The sequence below is a fragment of the Balaenoptera physalus genome (genome assembly GCF_965194825.1).
Source record: "Balaenoptera physalus genome assembly, chromosome: 8".
NCBI classification, from domain to species: Eukaryota; Metazoa; Chordata; class Mammalia; order Artiodactyla; family Balaenopteridae; genus Balaenoptera; species Balaenoptera physalus.
The window spans coordinates 74152389-74166814 of record NC_138887.1 but is presented as its reverse complement, the minus strand read 5'-3'; the positions used below and the strand labels follow the sequence as shown (position 1 = coordinate 74166814).

The window sequence follows — 14426 nt, the reverse complement described above, 5'->3', positions numbered from 1 at the left end:
AGTAATCACATATGACACTCACCACAGAAATAGGGAGTGTGGAGCCTGCTGGGGTCAAAGGAGTGGATGCAGTTATCACCCATCTGTGAAGTGGGCCTCCTTCAGTCAGTCAGGAGACTAGTCAGTCCTCCTCAGGAACTCTACAGTGGTCTTCAAGGCCCCCTCAAGTCCTCAACCAAGGACCACTAACAAATATGTTCCCTTGAGTATCCATGCAGCACTCATGCTATTGATTGCTGGGGCAAGGGGTAGGGGTATTCATTCAACAAATGTTTGTTGAGCCCCTGTGGTGACCAGCTCTGCAGTAGAACCTGGGGTACAATAGTTAATAAGGCAGACATTGTGTTGTCCTCACAGAAATTGCTAGGCTTGTGATTAGAAGGCAAGCATTTGAGTCCAGGCTCCCCCATTACCTCTTTGAGTCTCAGTTTACCTTCAGCAAATGAAGGTGCTAGCCCCATCTACCTCCTTGCCTATCTACCTCATAGGATCAAATAAATATGTTGACATGCTCTGTAAACTTCTATAGTTTACACTATAGAGAGATCAGGTGTGACTACAGAAATTTAAAATGCTTTTTCTCATTCTCAAAAGAATTAAAAGCAGGGACTTAAAAAGATATTTGTACATCCATATTCATAGCAGCATTATTCACAAGAACCAAAGGCAGAAACAACCCAAATATCTACCAACAGATGAATGGATAAAGGAAATGTGATATATATATATATGATGGAATATTATTCATCCTTAAAAAGGAATGAAATTCTGATACATGTCACAACATGGATAAACCTTGAAGACATTAGGCTAAGTAAAATACATCAGACACAGAAAGACAAATACTGTATTATTCCATTTATATGAAGTACCTAGAATAGTCAAATTCACAGAGACGAAAGTAGAAAGTGGAATAGTGGTCACCAAAAGCTGTGAGGAAGAGGAATGGGGAGTATTATCTAATGAGTACAGAGTTTTGGTTTGGGATGATGAAAAAGTTCTGGAGATGGATGATGGTGACTGCTGTATAACAATGTGAATATACTTTAAAAAATTTTTTTATTGAAGTATAGTTGATTTACAATGTTGTGTTAGTTTCTGGTGTACAGCAAAGTGATTCAGTTATGTATATATTACATATATATATATTATGTTTCAGATTCTTTTCCATTATAGGTTATTACAAGATATTGAATATAGTTCTTTGTGCTATACAGTAGGTCCTTGATGTTTATCTATTTTACATATAGTATTGTGTATATGTTAATCCCAAGCTCCTAATTTATCCCTACCCTACTTTTCCCCTTTGGTAACCATGTTTGTTTTCTTTGTCTTTGAGTCTGTTTCTGTTTTGTAAATAAGTTCATTTATAACATTTTTTTAGATTCCACATACAAGTGATATCATATGATATTTGTCTTTCTCTGTCTGACTTACTTCACTTAGTATGATAATCTCTAGGTCCACCTATGTTGCTGCAAATGGCATTACTTCATTCTTTTTTATGGCTGAGTAATATTCCATTGTATATATATGCCACATCTTCTTTATCCACTCACCTGTTGATGGACATTTAGGTTGCTTCCAAACCTTGGCTATTGTATCAATAAATAGTGCTGTTACGAACATTGGAGTGCATATATCCTTTTGAATTAGAGTTTTCTCCAGATATATGCCCAGGAGTGGAATTGCTGAATCATATGGTAGCTCTGTTTTTAGTTTTTTAAGGAACCTCCATACTGTTTTCCATAGTGGCTGCACCAATTTACATTCCTAACAATAGTGAAGGAGGGTTCTCTTTTCTCCACACCCTCTCCAGCATTTATTATTTCTGAATGTCTTCTTTGGAGAAATGTCTATTTAGGTCTGCTACCCATTTTTTGTTTGGGTTTTTTGTTGTTTGTTATTGAGGTGTATGAGCTGTATTTTGGAAATTAAGCCCTTGTCCATCGCATCATTTGTAAATATTTTCTCCCAGTCCGTAGGCTGTCTTTTCGTTTTGTTTATGGTTTTCTTTGCTGTGCAAAATCTTATACATTTTGATTAGTTCCCATTTATTTTTGCTTTTATTTCTATTGCTTTGGGAGACTGACTTAAGAAAACATTGTTACAATTTATATCAGAGAATGTTTTGCCTATGTTCTCTTCTAGAACTTTTATAGTGTCACATCTTATATTTAAGTCGTTAAGCAATTTTGAGTTTATTTTTGTGAATGGTATGAGGGAGTGTTCTAACTTCATTGATTTACATGCAGCTGTCCAGCTTTCCCAACACCACTTGCTGAAAAAACTGTCTTTTTTCCCACAATGTGAATATTCTTAATGCCACTGAACTGTACACTTAAACATGGTTAAAATGGTTTAAAAAAAAAAAAAAAAAGACAGCTTTCAGGCATGCTGCTGTGTCAAGGTGAGGGCCAAAGTGAAGTACCAGCAGCTTTTCCTGGAGGAGGCTCCTTAGCATGCATCAGCTTGGTGTATTCCCACTGCCCAGGGTCTGGTCTTCAGCTTGAAGGTTCACGACCCTGCCTTTGTCAGCACAGAGAGAACTCACCCAACTCTTCACGGGCACACATCAGGAGCACAACATGTATGTAAAAGATCAAAATGTACCATTCACACTTTTAGTGAGAAATTACTACCAGAAATATTCTAAATCAGTGTCGTCATTCCATCTGCTTTCTGCTGGCAAGTGTTCATAGGAAGAAACAATCTGAAGGCAATCGTGGGATGCAATCTGAAGGCTGTTTGGTGAACACTTAATCAAGACAGGGCAAACTGAATATTTAAGTGGCACCATGACAGGATAGGATGTTCCTGCCAAAGGAACCTGAATCCTTGAAGTCTGTCGATTACACACAGGTAATGTCTATGGCTTCCATCACCATATAAGAGATGCCTCTTCCAAGAGCATTGGAAATTACCTAAGTCAATGCACTTCAGTTCCCTCTCCCTTGGACAAGGTCTGGGTGGGCCCTGCTAACGTTTGCCTCTGAGACCTTCTTTTTGTCATGCTTCCACGGCTGAACAACCTTCCCCCTTTCTGATCAAATCATTCTTTAGATTTTCTAATAAAATGTCAAACAAGCTGTATTTGAGTTCTGTGGTCCCGGGAACTATTTCAGCTCCTTCAGATGACTTCTAGTACCTCCAATCTGGTGTACTTTGTGTTGCAGGTTTACATCTCAGAGAGTGACAGCCCCTCTTTATAGAGTTCTTGGGGACATCTCCTAGAGCCCCCAAGTACTTACAACAACTACTATTACCCATTTTTTCCAGTTTTCTCAGCATAGGGGTGATTAGGGAGAAGTTAAAGATCTCTTTTCTGGGCAGTTGAACTGGGAATGCAAACCAGAGACATCCCTAACAGTGACTGATGCAGAGATGATGATCTTGATGGCCAGGCAGAGCTCTCCCTCTCTCTGTTCTCCTTCCCCTCTGTGTGCCAGTAATTGCCTGATGTCAGTGACAAATGGCAGGTAAATCCCAGGCTGAGGGCTCAAAATGGACTTTGGATATTTCTCTTCCTGGCAGGCTCTTGTGGAAAGAAGTGAAGGATTGCTGGCCCTGAGGTTGTCTCCCCTTAAACCCACCTGGTGGAGGTCAGGGATAGGGGCCCAGGGTGAGTTTTACCTTAAGTAGACCAGATCTGCAGATAAACAAAGGGAACCATGGTTTCGAGCCTGGTCAGTTTCTTAATCCTGTATAAGCACACAATCACTCACTGCAAATTCTTATCCCAAACTGGAACTCACCGGAAGAAATCAATTTATGGAGGCAGATGTTTCTTCTCTTGCATGCCTTAAGCAAAATAAATGGCACAACTAGCAAGACTGATAGCGATAATATTAAGTCCATAATAACCCAAATCAATTCCAAGTGTGAAATCTGGGATGGTGAGTTGGGGAGAAGTTTATGATAAAGGCACAGTTCTTGGAAGCTGTAATAGCATTATGTTATGTGCTACCTTTAACCTAGAAAACACACAGTTGGGAGTCAGACCAACCTATGGTCAAATCCCAGCCCTTCTATCATGTCATTCTGGGTCATGGTTGGGTCATTTTCTAAATTATAAAATGGCCCATGGTTGGGCCATTTCCAAAATCATAAGGTTTGATGAGAGAATTAAATCAGAGAGCCGGTATCAAGCCCATAGTAGGTGTTTATTAAGTGGCAGTCCCTGTCTTACTTCCTTCAACGCCTAAACAAGCACAACCTAGCTTGTGCATTTAACAAGTCCTGCTTCAAACTCCCTGTCTTTAGAAGTTACAGCAAATCCATACTTTTGATAAATAGCTTTATAATGGGCTGCTCTTGCGCTGTATATCCCAAAATCAAATGGACAGGCAAGGATCTAGGAAATCTAAAAGAAGCAAACTTTACCCATTTCCATGACCCCAGAGCATAACACAGTGTCATGGGCTCATTTGATGAGAAATCCCCCATCCTTTTCCCCAGGAGGAAAGCTGTGCCTGGGTCAGCCCCCAAACTAGTCATACAGGGACCCTGGGTGAGTATGGGACTGGGGAAGGAAGCAAGAAGGAGAGGTTAGAGGCCACCAGCTTGTTCTTGACCCCTGGCTACATCTCAGGGCCAACTTTAGGACACCCAGGTCCCTCTGGCCATCAGACAATGCGGACTTTAGAGATGTCCGGGGCGCCCGCTCCAGCAGGGCAGGCTGCCCAGGCACTGACCGAGAGGCGGAGGTGAGGAGAGATTGGGGTCGCCTTGCCCTTCCTGTCCTTCCTTGACAGCCCCTATAAGACTATCGATCCCCCAAGACCAAATCACTTCCTTTTTAAGCTGTCCTCACATTTGGAACTCCCATAAAGACAGCAATAAAAAGAGAGGTACCCTCAGATTACCATTTGCAGGTGTTCCAAGATGTAGCGAGTCATTTGAATCCCCCCTTAGGCCAGTGGATTCACTCCATCTGTGTCTGCAATTCAGTCGAGACCAGTATTTTCTGACGTGTGGCTTTCCTGAAATGTCTGTTTCTCCTTTTATTTTTTAACACACCAAAGAAGAAAAATCAGCACTTCCATCCACGTTATTAGAACCAAAAATAGTCTCTTTTCTGCCTAACCCATATCATTGCCCCATTACAAATACATTTTGTGCATCAACGTTAAAGGTTGTCGTGTTTCCCTCCAGCCTTCTCCTTTTATTATACAAGATTTCTAGTTATTCAGTATTTTGTTCTCATTAGAACACTGCTTGTCACATGTTTTCACCAGAGACATTCATCACCAAGGTCAAAGGGTGAATATCATGATCTATTACGCTTAGAGGAATCTGATGAAAAGCCACATAATTATCCAATTTAAAGAGAAGCATGCAAAAAAAAAAGAAGGGGAGCACTTGCTATAATTTAAATTGTTTTGTTTCCCTAAAGCAAAATTCAGCACCTGATTAACAGGACCTAATGATAATTCTTATTGATATGGTGATGTTAATTGTGGAGAGATATTTAATAAGTCCCATATTCCAGAGGTAAATGTGTGCTCTTAACCTGCACCTGAACCTGATTTTTGATGCAGCGTGGGGATGAGGTACAGATACAGATAAGTGAGCACAAGTGGATTTTCAGTCTTCTGTGGCAGAATGGAAATTGGAATCTTCAGAATCTATTAGGAGAACAATTCCACAGTTGCTCACACTTTTATAAATTATACTGTATATTATAGAAAGACACAAAGTCAGAGGAGGTTCAAGAAAGGATATTGTTGAGACTTTGCAGAGAAGTTTTTAGGGGGGTATTTGGTGGTGGCGTTGTGTGGTTGTTTTTAACCAAAGACGTACACCAAAGATTGTGATCTGTATTCAAACAAACTTTCAAACAAAATGGACTCATGAACTCCGTTTTCTGTATTAACTCTCTCCTACCCCTAGGGGAGGCTGACCTTGCAGAAAATGAGGGCAACTTTAACACCTAGGTATATTCTTGAACGAAAACGAATTCTTGCACCATGAACAAAATCATCTGAGAAAACGTTCATGGGTCTAAATTCCAAAAGGAGGTGATCTGTGGGGACTGAAAAGTTCATCTAGATCTGCATCCCATCATGAGATTGCTGGGCCTCAGGAAACAGCTGCTGGGGCTGAGGACAGAGCTGGGATCAGCACTGACCTTCTGAGAAGCTGTTTCAAAATCATTAGCTGTCCACGGGCCACAACTACTGAGCCTGCGTGCCGCAACTACTGAAGCCTGTGCGCCTAGAGCCCACGCTCCGCAACAAGAGAAGCCACCGCAATGAGAAGCCTGCGCACAGCAACGAAGAGTAGCCCCCGCTCACCGCAACTAGAGAAAAGCTGGTGTGCAGCAACGAAGACCCAACGCAGCCAAAAAATTTTTTAAATTAAATTAAATTAAATTAAAAAATAAAATAAAATAGAATAATCATTGCCTGGACGAGAGAAGATGGGTCACCAGATCCGGTTACGTGTGACTTGACTCTGTAAACTGCAATCTTCCCTCGATGAGAAGCTGTGTGTTTCTTTTGTTTTTATCATGTTCTAACAAAGTTTTAAATATTGGAACTTTAAAACTGAATCTGCTATCGTGAGACCACCCCATCATTTGGGAGGTAATACTCATATAGCCATCTCTGGGCAAATAATACAAGGTAAAAAAATGAAAGCTACTCTAAGGAGAAATAGACTTGGAAAAAAGTAATCAAAGTCGCTTAAATCTGAGGGAGAGTAAGTTCTGAAACTGAATTCAAATTATTTTCTAAAAATTCAAGTTAACTCAGTCTTCCGTTTTTACTTATGGAAGAAGAGTATTACATGGTTAGCATTTTGACATTCTGGGCAATATAATTATTCGTGCCAAAGCATATGTAACTTGAAAATAATCAAGCCAAAGATCATTCTGTATAACCTGAGTCACAAATGGGCCACTATCACCAGAAACTAAAAGCTATTGATCTACAGATAGGAACTTGAAAGTCAAAATGTGATCATTAAAAGGGTGTCAGAGAAAACAAGGGTAATTTTTAATGAACAAAATATTTTACATGTTCAAAGAATTCCAGGATCAGATACTTCTGAACACAGCATCTGGGGGCTGGCACATAGTGGATGATCAGAAAATGAGAAAAGACTTAGAAATACTTTCTTTTCGCTTCCTGAATTTGCTTCATTGTTTTTGCTTTTAATACACACACACACACACACACACACACACACACAAACACACACACATTGGAATATTCCAGATATAAATTATATTGACTTTGAGCCCTGTACTCACCTTAACCAAAAAAAAAAAAAAAAAAAAGTCAACTTAATTGAAGATGACCAAATTGATCGCAGTTATGATACCAATGGCAGTTGAAACTACTGCTATGATTTTCAACTTCCCAGGCCAAAGCATTACATCATGCACAGGAGATTATAATTTCTCTGAGCACTTCTGGTATCTCGCTACCCGAAAAGCGATATGCCAGCAAATTGAAGACTTCAGAGAAAAGCAATAAAGATAATTAAGGAGGCACTCAGATTGACTGATGGAAAGAGATGAAAAGAATTCAATGCAGACTGTGTGGCCCAGTGATGACCTGGTAGTTCTAGGAATGATATGCAGATACCTAGAGAAGCAAGATTCCTGTCTGCGCAGGCGTTAGTCCACACAGAATCACAATGCAATCACAAACACAAAAAGCCTGCTGCTGGCCCAGGTCAAAAGCCTGGACCACGTCTGCGCTGGGCAGCTGCCCACACCCAACCTGTGCTTCTGGGTCTCCGGTGTGGGATCGGGAAAGCCCAGAACTAAGAGAGGCTGGGATGTTGCCAAAGTCCCCCCATTTCCATCTAGTGCTTATCTAACCGTACAATCAACCTATGCCAGACACCTGCATCCTTGAAATGGCCTGCACCCCAAAAGGGAAAAAATAAGGGCTGGTTACCATCATGGTTAGGAGTCTGGGTTCAAATCCCAGCTCCAAACCTTCCCAGCCGAGTGACTTTGGGAAAGTTACTCAACCTCTCTGAGAGGCTCTTTCCTCCCTTATAAAATGGAGGTAACAATAGTGCCCTTCTCCTAGAGTTGTTGAATGAAATTGTTCACATAAAGCACTTCTCACAGTGCCTGGCCTCTTGTAAGTGCCCAATACACAGTAACTATTATTCTTGTTTATTATAATTAGCAGCAAAAGCAGGGAAAACCCTAAGAGTCAACAAAGAGCTGACCCTCCTAATAGGAGATCCTAAAACATTTGCCTCTGGGTTGCCTGGCTTGAGTAGATACCACAGAATTTCTCATGTTATCGATGCCCTCCCCTAACATGCCAGTTTCTTCCATATCTATTACCGGTTGAGGGACCAAATGTCCCAATTTGCCCAGGATAGCCCTGGTTTATGCCTCTTGACTCAGGGTAATTATTACTAGCACCTCTTTTCACTCATTAGAGTCACAGTTATGATGATAAATGATGGGGTCACCCTAGCTGCTATGAAAAAACCATTTTCACCAATCCTTACCTTATATTTCATACCTGTGACTCCTTTATTTTGTTACTGGAAGTTTGTACCTCTCACTCTCCCTCACCTATTTCTCTTATTCCCATTCTTATGGGAAAAGGGTTTAATGTTTTGCCACTAAATATGATGTTACTTGTCGATTTTTCATTGATGTCCTCTATCAGGTTGAAGAGGTTCCCTTCTGGTACTAGTTTACAGAGAGTGTTGAGTTTTCTCTAATCATTGTGATGATCACATGATTTCCTCTCATATTCTGTAATTTATTAAATTACAATGATTAATTTTCAAACATTGGAAGAATCTTACATTCTTGGGATAAATCCCACTTATCGCTGGATTCAATTTGCTAATATTTTGTTAATGACTTTTGTGTCTATGTTATTAATGTAACGCTATAAGAAAAGTATTTTTACTCCCTTCCTGTACTTGACAATCAAATGAGATTGTGAATTTTAAAGTGTGTTGTAGACTGTAAAGGGCTGTCCTCATGTAGGCCAAGCTGCTGCATCTGCTAATGATGATGACCAGGCATCACATAAAAGCGGCCCTCGCTATGGCAACAGCCCACAGGCTGGTCAGGAACAAGCCTCAATGACTCTTTTTCACACTCTCACAGATTTAGTCATAACCAATAACTCAGAACCCTCAGCTTGTGAGTCTGGCAAAGATGCCTCCTGGATGCTCCGGGGAGACTCCAATTTTAAATATTCTCTCTTACTGTCAAACCTCATTACATCATATAACTTGATTTTGAGTTTAAGAGTAGTTTTCCCTGAATGCACTGACTTATTCTTGCTTAGAAAGAAACTTGCCTGTCACTTTCCTGACTACTCAAGTAGACACAGAACATTTTCCCACAATCTGTCCTAATGCAGGAAATGGTAGGGCTGATGATATGCATATAGTTTTAATAGATCTGTAAAGATTTCAGTCTCTAGTTAGGAAGTTTAAAGTCAAGTAAGGTTTCTCAATTTTGACAAAGTTTACTGAAAGTATCCTAATTTGTACATTCTTTGCATAATTCTGCTTCTTCTTTCTTTGGTTTATTTATTCAGCAAATATCTATGGAGCATCTGCTATGTACTAGGGTGCTAGGCATTGTTCTAAGTTGGGGCAGTAGCCCCAACCCTGTAGTAGCGCCCACCCCCTTGGGGGGGCTGGACAGTACTGCCCCAACCTTCAGGGCAGTACTTGACACTCACTTCAGGACCTTGACACTCACTCCTCTAGCTGCCAGAAGTTTGGGCTACTGATAACTCACATCTGAGACCCTCCATAGGCCTTGCCCTTGGCCAAAAGGAGCTGCCTCACCAGAAGTTACATTCCCTTCCAGCCACATCTCATGATTGGTGGAATGGAGGGAGGGGAAGATACAAAGACCCACCCCCTTGTCTCAATATGGGACAACTCTGAGGGGCCCATCCTAGCTCTAGAGCCCAGCTTCGTGGCAACTTAATTCCTCCTTCTGCCCCATTCTTCTTCCCTCACTCCTCCCAGGTATCAGTTCCAGAGCATTCTCCAATCAACTTCATGCACACAAATCCCCATCTCATAGTCTGTTCACTGCAGGAACAGAATTAAAACTAGCCCAAATCCTGGTATCTCCTTAAATGTTACCTCTGGAATGAGGCAAGAGATTAACTGAATGACTACTGAATGCCTTTCTTCAAAAGCAGTAGAGCTTAAAAATATACCAAACCTGGGGCCTCCCTGGTGGCGCAGTGGTTGAGAATCTGCCTGCCAATGCAGGGGACACGGGTTCGAGCCCTGGTCTGGGAAGATCCCACATGCCGCGGAGCAGCTGGACCCGTGAGCCACAACTACTGAGCCTGCGCGTCTGGAGCCTGCGCTCCGCAACAAGAGAGGCCGCGATAATGAGAGGCCCGCGCACTGCGATGAAGAGTGGCCCCCACTTGCCACAACTAGAGAAAGCCCTTGCACAGAAACGAAGACCCAACACAGCCATAAATTTAAAAAAAATATATATATATATATATATATATACCAAACCTAAGTAGAAAAGTTCATTGAGAAAAGGAAAACTTTTTTTCCATAATTAAAGCCATAACTGACAATTCTTCAAGGAAATCATGATTTCCAACTAATATGCTCCCCAAAAGCTCAATAAACAAACAAAACCACCCACCATCATCTGAACAAGAGTTTCAGGAAAACTTGTGTAACATTAAAAGTTCAGGTATGAAATGTCACAGACATTAGCTGTGGAAGTAAGTGTAGCACTACTAAAGGGGCAGAACCCTCAGCTATGATGGGGGTCACAGGCTCCCACAAGCTATGCAATGGCATTTCCGTCTCACATAAGAACTTTTATAACAGAGTGACCTAGAATCTTCACATGAAGAGCATTACTTGCATGCTTTGTGACATTCTTTCAAGTTTGGTTTCTTTTGGAATGCATAGCAAAAGCTGTCAATGGTGTAGTGAGACACTGCAAGCTACAGGGGAGCTTTGGGATGGGAAAGGAAGGGAATTCCCAACCAGTTATTGACAGTTCATGGTACGTGTTTTTCAAAAACCTGGCAGGCGCTCAGTGAATGACTCCTGGTGAGGGCTGCCCCCTCTCTTGCCCCTGTGGTATGATGGCACAGGGTAAAACGGTGAGCGTCTGAGGAGTCACTCACTCATCCAACAACTATTTATTCAACAGTGTGTGGTCAGGCTGAAAGCTAACCCGACTAGCAAAGAGGCCACCAACTATAGTACCTTAAAGAAGCACAAGTTTATTCTGCACTCTCGTAACATTAGAAGGCAAATGGTCCAGGATGGGGGAAGTTCTGCCGTGTGTGGTCATTTAGGTCCATGTCTTTCGGTCCACTTGCTCTGCCACCATCTAGAGTGTTGCCCTTGTCTACATGGTCAAGATGGTCACAGGCAGAGCCACGCTCCTACCTCAGGAAGGTGAGTACAAGTCTAGGGCTAGGGCTTGTCTTCCGAGCGAATGAGGCAGAAATTATACACATCACTTCCTCTCTCACGCCACAGGTGATGACTTGGGCATCTAGCCTCCCAGCCACAAAAGAAGCTGGTAATGTGGTCTAGCTGGCACCTGGCAATGTGCAGCTTAAATCCTATTACTGTGGGGAGGAGAACAGACTTTGGTGGACAACTGGCAACCTCTGAGCCTGGCATCCTGCCAGACCTGGATGGATGGCAGTGAGAGTACCTATGGTGCTTGCTCCCATGGAGTTTACAGGCTGGTGGGGATGAAAACGGGTAAGAAGATAAGTAATTACCAAACAGAAAGGTCCATGAAGCGAATGAAGAGGGTGCCGTGATAAAGACAAGAAAGAAGTATACTAGGCAGAGAAACCTAATGCTCAAGGTCCCTGGAGGGACAGTGGATTGGGTGTGCCTGAGGCCAGTCCAGAGAGTGGAACTGGAGCAGAGAGTGAAGGGGAGAGACATGGGCTAGGGATGCAGAGGGAGCAGGGCAGATCCTGAAGGACCTAGCAGGCCATGGTGAGGCATTCTCGTGGGGAAGTACAATGAGAAGGTGTTTACTGGATGTGATTTCCATTTTTAAAGATCCCTGTGACTGCCACAAGGAGAATATAGCCCTCTGTGTAAACCACCCAGTACTCTGAGAAGGGAATTACAGGGTCAATAGAGTGAATGTTTAAATCTTGTCTCTAAAGAATAATTTTAAGGTGACAAATGAATCTCCTGGTAGCTGATGCTTCTTTGAGTTTTCAGAGGGCCTACTGAGACCAGCCACACAGAACAGCAGGCTGAAGCCACGGCAAAAAATCCAGAGCCTTCAATTAGAAAATATACATGCACCCCAATGTTCACAGCAGCACTATTTACAATGGTCAAGATGTGGAAACAACCTAAGTGTCCCTCAACAGATGAATGGATAAAGAAGATGTGGCATTTATATACAATGGAATATTACTCAGCCATAAAAAAGAATGAAATGATGCCATTTGTAGCAACATGGATGGACCTAGAGATCATCATACTAAGTAAAGTTAAGTCAGACAGAGAAAGACAAATATCATATGATATCACTTCTATGTGGAATCTAAAAAAATGATATAAATGAACTTATTTACAAAATAGAAACAGACTCACAGACATGGAAAACAAACTTATGGTTACCAAAGGGGAAAGGGGGGGGAAGGGATAAGTTGGGAGTATGGGATTAACCAATGCACACTACCATATATAAAATAGATAAACAACAAAGATTTACTGTATAGCACAGGGAACTATATTCAATATTTTGTAATAAACTACAATGGAAATGAATTTTTATAAAAGAATATATATATATACATAAACAAATCACTTTGCTGTACACCTGAAACTAACACAACATTGTAAATCAACTATACTTCAATTTCTTAAAAAAATCCAGAGCCTTCAAACCAACTTTGCTGGAAGGAAGGTGATCGGGAAGCACATTGTGGGGAGGGAGGGATAAGCACTGGGTTTTATGTCTAAGTCACTTCTTATCTCCAGTGGTGGGACTCCTCACACTTGAATTGCAAGTTTGTCACCTGCCTTGAAAATTCAGGTCGTTGGGAAACAAGCGTTAGTTTCTCCCAAGTACATAAAAAGACATGAAAAGTAGAAATACCTTCTCTGGTTTTGTTTACCTTAGTATGGAAAATAATAAAGATTTATTTGTAACAGAAATGGTAGGCAAATACCAGAAATGGTAGGTAATTGTCTACACCTTTTAAAAATGCAGTCTTACATTTATAACTACATGCAGACATTATTAATACCTAAAAGTTGCATAGTTTTCACCAGTTTACAAAGTCTTTGTCCACGTTACTTTATGCAGATGCTTGGTTGAACTGGATTTTCTATAAATGGATCTTAATAAGCAAATGAGATCAACTGACTAAAAATTGAAATTTTTAATGGATCTATATTACCTATTCATGCATCATAAGCATTAAAATCTTCAAAAATAGTTGGTAGGCCCTGATGATTCAAGAGGCTTTGATTTCTTGAGCCCTTGGTTTGTAAAATGGTGACAACCTTGGATGAAATTCTGCACATTTGTAAGTAAAATTCTGAAACTTTGGAGATAAAAGGTTATTTCCAATCTTTCTTATGAGAATATACATGCAAACTGTGTCTGTGTTACTGCAAATTCTAAATTAGTTGCAGTGTGAACTAATCATTTCAAACATTAAAGCTTGGCCTTGGGATGAATTTAAAGGAGAAACATTTAGGCGGAATCATCGGAGAATTACCCTCAAAGTAAGATTGCTAAATCCATAAATATTTTCCTAAGGTAAAAAGTGAAAGTATCATCACATCAGTTTCTAATCCCAAACAGAAAAAAAAAAAAAAAGAATAGCCTATGGACCATAGAAAACAACCTGTGTCAGAACACTGAATTATGTTTTTCCTACCTTTCATTTTCATTGTTTACTAATATTTCCTAACATATTCAACAAAGGAATGTAAAATAGAAATCTGCATTAGAGGTCTTTGATTTATCAACCACAATAGTCCAAGTAACTGTTCTGGTACAGGGGTATTAACTGGGTAGCCAAGTCCCAAATGCACAAAACCCAGCACGTTAGGTATTTCTAGAAACTAAGGACGCACCAAAAAATGAGTGTGAGGAGCAATGCCAGAGGGAGAGAATGAATGAAAAACAGGAGGAAAGGAAGCAGAGGGTACCACTCACCTCTCTTGACTTATCACTCTTTTCAGAAAACATTTTCCCACAACTTTGCCAGACAGCACATCTCCCTCCTCCCTCCCAGGCTTCCATTCATCCATCAACAAGCATTGAGTGAGCACGTACTATAAGCCAGACACAGAGTTGCAATCTAGACTACAGAGATGAATCACACATGGCCTCCATCCTCAAGGAACCACAGACTTGCTAAGAAACGGGCACAGAAACGAAAAATCTGGAAAGACCTCTAAGAAAGGGAATTGCCAAATGCTGA

General features: G+C 41.0%; 1 protein-coding gene across 5 annotated transcripts in view; it reads right to left on the bottom strand.

Moving 5' to 3' along the window:
• Window positions 1-14426, bottom strand: part of LOC309665532 (uncharacterized protein) — a 219767-nt gene that overhangs the window by 120274 nt on the left and 85067 nt on the right. The window lies entirely within an intron of this gene.